General features: G+C 57.7%; 1 long non-coding RNA gene across 3 annotated transcripts in view; it reads left to right on the top strand.

Moving 5' to 3' along the window:
* Nucleotides 1–283: 283 nt before the first annotated feature.
* The window catches only part of LOC119959791, a 29,606-nt gene continuing 22,846 nt past the window's right edge, over nt 284–7,043 (top strand). The window contains exon 1 of one of the 3 annotated variants that reach the window (XR_005459288.1): nt 284–367. This is a non-coding gene — a long non-coding RNA (uncharacterized LOC119959791). Of the gene's footprint in view, nt 368–5,186; nt 5,249–6,667; nt 6,718–7,043 lie in introns of those variants that run through there. The other 2 variants (XR_005459287.1, XR_005459286.1) reach the window with 2 other exon arrangements.

The raw sequence follows: 7,043 nt of genomic DNA, 5'->3' as shown, positions 1-7,043 counted from the left end.
TGTTCGACTGAGCGGGGCATCGCCGGCATGGAGGGAGCATGCGCGAGTGCCGGCACCCGCCCGGGTCCGGTGGGAGAGGCGCATGCTCGGCGCGCGCTTGCCGGCACCACCGGGACCGGCGCATGCTCGGTGCGCGCGTTCGTGTGGAGGGTTGGTGGGGGACGCTCGCGTCCCTTTTAAAAGTCAACGGCTGGGCCCGGTGGCGTCGCAAGAAGGGGGCGGGTTAGGGCGATGTCACAATCGGCGGAGTCCCCTCCCTCAGTCCCGCGCCTTCGGACGCATGCGCGGACATGGCAGTGGCCCGAGGAAGGCGGCGCCGGTCGGCGAGGGGGAGGCGCTCCGTCGCCGCCGTTCAGAGATCAAAAAGGTAGAAAGGTTGTGGGGCCCCGCCCACTCGTGAATTCCCTCCTCTTGTCACTGACTCGCAAAGCTCTTTGATTCCCCGTCACGGGACCATCTCTCCCATTTAAAGGGGAGGTTCCTCTGGCCCCCGCCGCCTTAAAGGGGAGGTTCGCCAACTGTCGGCCATTTTGCTTTCCTTTTGGCCACAGCATTTATTCTCCCCCCCCCCCCCCCCCCCCCCCCAAACACACCTACACAGTGAGGATATATATAAATATACACCAGGCAGGTCTGATTATAGAATTTACAGCGCAGGAGACCATTCGGCCCATCGAGTCTGCACCGGCTCTTGGAAAGAGCGCCCTACATAAGAACTAGGAGCAGAAGTAGACCGTCCGGCCCTTCGAGCTCCGCCATTCTATAAGATCACGGCTGATCTTTTCCTGGTCTCAGAACCACTTACCCGCATTCTCGCCATATCCCGTATTTTTCAAAAACAAATCTACCCTATCTTTAAATATATTCAATGAAGTAGCGGCTACTACTCCTTTCGGTAGGGAATTCCATACTTTAACCACCCTCTGAGTGAAGAAGTTCCTCCTTGATTCAGTCCTAAATCTGCTCTCCCTAATCTTGAGGCTATGCCGTCTTGTCCTACTTTCACCTACCAGTGGAAACATCCTTTCTACTTCTATCTTATCCATTCCCTTCAAAATTTTATATGTTTCTATTAGATCCCCCCTCAACCTTCTGAATTCCAGTGAATATAATCCCAACCTACTCAACCTCTCCTCATACGATAACCCCCTCAGCTCCGGAATCAGCCTAGTGAATCTCCTCTGCACCCCTCTAGTGCTAGCACATCCTTTCTCAAGTGTGGAGACCAAAACTGCACACAGTATTCCAGCTGTGGCCTCACCAAAGTTCGATACAACTCCAACATGGCCTCCCTGCTTTTGTTAGCGATGTCTCGATTGATAAAGGCGAGTGTCCCATGTGCCTTTTTCACCAGCCTATTAACCTGCCCTCCTGCCTTCAGATATCTTTGGATAAACACGCCCGAGGTCACTTTGCTCCTCGGACGTTCCCAGTATCAGGCCATTCGTTGAACACTTCCCGGTCACATTACTCCTTCCAAAGTGCATCGCCTCGCACTTTTCAGGGTTAAATTCCATTATCTGCCCAGTTGACCATCCCGTCTCCATCCTCCTGCCACCCAAGACCCTCAACCTCACTGTTAATCACCCGGCCAATCTTTGTGCCATCTGCAAACTTACTGACCCTACCCCCCCACCCGCCCCCACATAGTCACCTATGCCGTTTATATAAATGACACAACAATAGGGGCCCCAGCACAGATCCCTGCGATTTGCGTGATGCCAGAGGAATGCTTTTCAATGGAGACAAGATCCCCACCAACATCAGGGACAATGCCGCCTCTGTGCGCCGGAATTGAGTACCTGCTGGAACTGGGTGGGGGCGGTGAGGCGGGAGGGGATTGTTGCGGAGGATTTCAGCTGGAGTTACGCCGATCGTGACGGCCCAGACACAGCCCATCCGCTGTGCCGGCGTCTTCTACCCCACACGTGCCTCCTTTCACACCGCCACCCCGCCCACTCACACCCCCCCCCCCCCCTGCCCAATCAGCATATCCTTCTTCCCCGGTGGGTGCATCAAATCATGGAATCCCGCACCGCAGCCGTTGGGCCCATCAGTCTGCACCCACCCTCTGAAAGAGCGCCCCCGTCCCGGCCCACTTCCCCCGCCCTATTCCCGTAACCCAACCTAATCTTTTGGACACTTAAGGGGGCAATTTATCACAGCCGATCCACCTAACATCAGGGGCTGGTTTAGCACAGTGGGCTAAACAGCTGGCTTGCAATACAGAACAAGGCCAGCGGCGCGGGTTCAATTCCCTTACCGGCCTCCCCGAACGGGCGCCGGAATGTGGCGACCAGGGGCTTTTCACAGTAACTTCATTTGAAGCCGGCTTGTGACAATAAGCGATTATTATTATTAATCTGCACATCGTTGGACGGCGGGTGGAAACTGGAGCACCCGGGGGAAACCCACGCAGATACAGGGGGAGAACGTGCAGACTCCGCCACAGACCTGCGATGGTAATGGAACCTGGGTCCCTGGCGCCGTGAGGCAGCGGTGCTGTCCCCTGTGCCACTCATCCAGCTGCCCTTTCTGTGGCCACAAAATCGCCTGACCTCCCCCCCCCCCCCCCCTGCCTACCCACCCCCGCCTACCCACCCCCCACCCCCACTCACTGCAGAGGTTCCAGTGAAACCGCCACCTACACCCCTGTTCAAAGGCCCCGGGGCCCTTGCCCCAGTAAACATTGGCCAGTTTCTCGCCCAACCTCCATTTTTAAGTCATCGGAAGAATAGGCCTCGTCTGGAGGAAGCCTGGATAGTAACAGACTTAGATCTCGGACGAGACATGGGGGAAGGGGGTTGAGGGGGGGGGGGGGGGACACAAGATGGACTAGCGAGGGTTGGGTGGAGATACCATCAGCAGCCACATAAAGTTGATTCGAGGGTGAATTGGCTGCGGGGAGGGAGGGCTCAGGAGCCACGGGGGCCGTGTTCCCCGCCCAAATTGGGGGTGGGGAGAGATGAGAGACCCTGTCAACGGCGTATCCTGGCCATTACTTTAAAAGCAGCCGGGTCCCTCGCCGGCCCCTTCCCTCGTTTAGGGAGCAGAACTACCCCTTAAAAAAATTGGGAAACAAATAAAAGGAAGTTGGGTAAATGTTGGGAAAAAAGAAAATCAGGCGTTCCGAGGAAAGAGTGGGCGGTGTGCAGCCACGCGGATCACCCGCCGAAAGAACTGGCACAAATTTGATGGGCCGAGTGGCCGACCTGCGCTGTACCATGCTACGATTCCGGTTTTATTCGTCGCTGGCAAGGTCTGTGTTCACTGCGCCCCCGTAATCACTGACTTGAGTGGCTTGCTGGGCCATTTGAGAGCGAATCTGGAGGGACATGTGGCCCAGACGGGAGTAAGGACAGCAAGATATCTGCTTCCCCCCCAAAGGGGACATCGGTGAACCAGGTGGGTTTAGAAAACCTTCTAGAACATAGAACATACAGTGCAGAAGGAGGCCATTCGGCCCATTGAGTCTGCACCAACCCACTTAAAGCCCTCACTTCCACCCTATCCCCGTAACCCAATAACCCCATCTAACCTTTTGGACACTGAGGGCAATTTATCATGGCCAATCCACCTAACCTGCACATCTTTGGACTGTGGGAGGAAACCGGAGCACCCGGAGGAAACCCAGGCAGACACGGGGAGAACGTGCAGACTCCGCACATACAGTAACCCAGCGGGGAACCCAACCTGGGACCCTGGAGCTATGAAGCAACAGTGCTAACCCACTATACGACCGTGCCACCCTTTATTCAACAACAGTCGGCGACGGCTCCGTGGTCTTTTCATTCCAGATTGAACTCGAAGAACGTGCCTGGGGTGGGGTGCGGGGCTTCGAACCGGGGGGGTCCCGTCCGCCATCCAGCGACACCACCACCAACCTCACCCCCTCCCCTCGTCGTGTCGTCGAACACCCGTGTTGCCGCTTGATCTTTTCCGGGGAGGACGCAGTTGCCTTCGGGGAGGTCACCGATCTGCGCATGCGCGAGACGCTCCTTGCTTGTAAGTTAGGTGGAGTCAGAGGGGCAGGGGGTGGAGACGGGAATCTGTATTCCTCGTCTGATTCTCACGTCCGGAACGATCTGCCCGGACTGCACGTGGAACGATGGGCCTCACGTAGCATGGTGGTTAGCATCAATGCTTCACAGCTCCAGGGTCCCAGGTTCGATTCCCGGCTGGGTCACTGTCTGTGTGGAGTCTGCACGTCCTCCCTGTGTGTGCGTGGGTTTCCTCCGGGTGCTCCGGTTTCCTCCCACAGTCCAAAGATGTGCGGGTTAGGTGGATTGGCCATGCTAAATTGCCCGTAGTGTAAGGTTAATGGGGGGATTGTTGGGTTACGTGGGTTTAAGTAGGGTGATCATTGCTCGGCACAACATCGAGGGCCGAAGGGCCTGTTCTGTGCTGTACTGTTCTAAGTCTAAGTCTAAGATACTTTTCACCGCATCTCGGAACCGGCGACAATAAATCCAAATCGATCAATCAAAGGCCCGGCTACGGGCGCGAGGGGCCGACTGGCCTCCCGTCGTCGCCGTGACGCTCCGGCTCACCCAGCAGCAGAAGATTGACCCACTTTGAGGCCTAACGTCAATATTAAAGCAGCACAGTAAATCAGGCGGGGCGGGAAACCCGTCCTCAGCGGGAAACCCGCCTGACTGGGTTAAAATCGCGCCCCATTTCCCCCCCCCCCCCTTTGGCCGTGTATCCAGAATCATCCCCACCCCTTTTCCCTTTCCCTCTCTGTTTCCTCGAGTGTCGAATTTCCATCGAAAGTGTCTGTTTGTGTGGATGGGCTGTTCGACTGAGCGGGGCATCGCCGGCATGGATGGAGCATGCGCGAGTGCCGGCACCCGCCCGGGTCCGGTGGGGTACGCGCATGCTCGGTGCGCGCTGGCCGGCACGACCGGGACTGGCGCATGCTCGGTGCACGCTGGCCGGTACCACCGGAACCGACGGATGCTCTGTGCGCGCTGGCCGGCACCACCGGGTTCGGCGCATGCTCGGTGCGCGCGTTCGTTTGGAGGGTTGGTGAGGGACGCTCGCGTCCCTTTTAAAAGTCAACGGCTGGGCCCGGTGGCGTCGCAAGAAGGGGGCGGGTCCGGGCGATGTCACAATAGGCGGAGGCCCCTCGCTCAGCCACGCCCACTCGGGCGCATGCGCGGACATGGCAGTGGCCCAAGGAAGGAGGCGCTGGTCGGCGAGGGGGAGGCGCTCCGCCGTCCAAAGCCGCTGTTCAGAGATCAAAAAGGTAGAAAGGTTGTGGGGCCCCGCCCACTCGTGAATTCCCTCCTCTTGTCACTGACTCGCAAAGCTCTTTGATTTCCCGTCACGGGACCATCTCTCCCATTTAAAGGGGAGGTTCCTCTGGCCCCGCCGCCTTAAAGGGGAGGTTCGCCAACTGTTGGCCGTTTTGTTTTCCTTTTGGCCACAGCATTTATTCCCCCCCCCCCCCCCCCCCCAAACACACCTACACAGTGAGGATATATATAAATATACACCAGGCAGGTCTGATTATAGAATTTACAGTGCAGGAGACCATTCGGCCCATCGAGTCTGCACCAACCCACTTAAAGCCCTCACTTCCACCCTATCCCCGTAACCCAATAACCCCATCTAACCTTTGGGACACTGAGGGCAATTTACCATGGCCAATCCACCTAACCTGCACATCTTTGGACTGTGGGAGGAAACCGGAGAACCCGGAGGATAACCACGCTGACACGGGGAGAACGTGCAGACTCCGCACAGACAGTAACCCAGCGGGGAACCCAACCTGGGACCCTGGAGCTGTGAAGCAACAGTGCTAACCCACTGTGCTACCGTGCCACCCTTTATTCAACGACAGTCGGCGACGGCTCCGTGGTCTTTTCATTCCAGATTGAACTCGAATAACGTGCCTGGGGTGGGGTGCGGGACTTCAAACGGGGGGGGGGGGGGGTGTGTGCGCCTGACTGGGTTAAAATCGCACCCCATTCTTCCTCCCCCCCCTCCCTTTTGGCCGTGTATCCAGAATCATCCCCACCCCTTTTCCCTTTCCCTCTCTGTTTCCTCGAGTGTCGAATTTCCTTCAAAAGTGTCTGTTTGGGCGGAGGGGCTGTTCGACTGAGCGGGGCATCGCCGGCATGAAGGGAGCATGCGCGAGTGCCGGCACCCGCCCGGGTCCGGTGGGGTACGCGCATGCTCGGTGCGCGCTGGCCGGGACCGGCGTCTGCTCGGTGCGCGCTGGCCGGCACCGCCGGGTTCGGCGCATGCTCGGTGCGCGCGTTCGTGTGGGCGGTTGGTGGGGACGCTCGCGTCCCTTTTAAAAGTCAACAGCTGGGCCCGGTGGCGTGGCAAGAAGGGGTCGGGTCCGGGCGATGTCACAATAGGCGGAGGCCCCGCCCTCAGCCGTGCCCCCTCGGACGCATGCGCGGACATGGCAGTGGCCCGAGGAAGGCGGCGCTGGTCGGCGATGATGTGGAGATGCCGGCGTTGGACTGGGGTGAGCACAGTAAGAAGTCTTACAACACCAGGTTAAAGTCCAACAGGTTTGTTTCAAACACGAGCTTTCGGAGCACGGCTCCTTCTTCAGGTGAATGGGATTCACCTGAAGAAGGAGCCGTGCTCCGAAAGCTCGTGTTTGAAACAAACCTGTTGGACTTTAACCTGGTGTTGTAAGACTCCTTACTGGTCGGCGAGGGGGAGGCGCTCCGTCGCCGCCGTTCAGAGATCAAAAAGGTAAAAAGGTTGTGGGGCCCCGCCCACTCGTGAATTCCCTCCTCTTGTCACTGACTCGCAAAGCTCTTTGATTTCCCGTCACGGGACCATCTCTCCCATTTAAAGGGGAGGTTCCTCTGGCCCCGCCGCCTTAAAGGGGAGGTTCGCCAACTGTCGGCCGTTTTGTTTTCCTTTTGGCCACAGCATTTATTCCCCCCCCCCCCTCCCAAACGCACCTACACAGTGAGGATATATATAAATATACAACAGGCAGGTCTGATTATAGAATTTACAGTGCAGGAGACCATTCGGCCCATCGAGTCTGCACCGGCTCTTGGAAAGAGCTC

This window comes from Scyliorhinus canicula, unplaced genomic scaffold, assembly GCF_902713615.1.
Source record: "Scyliorhinus canicula unplaced genomic scaffold, sScyCan1.1, whole genome shotgun sequence".
Lineage (NCBI taxonomy): Eukaryota > Metazoa > Chordata > Chondrichthyes > Carcharhiniformes > Scyliorhinidae > Scyliorhinus > Scyliorhinus canicula.
The sequence above is the reverse complement of the archived record's forward strand: the minus strand, read 5'-3'. Positions and strand labels throughout refer to the sequence as shown.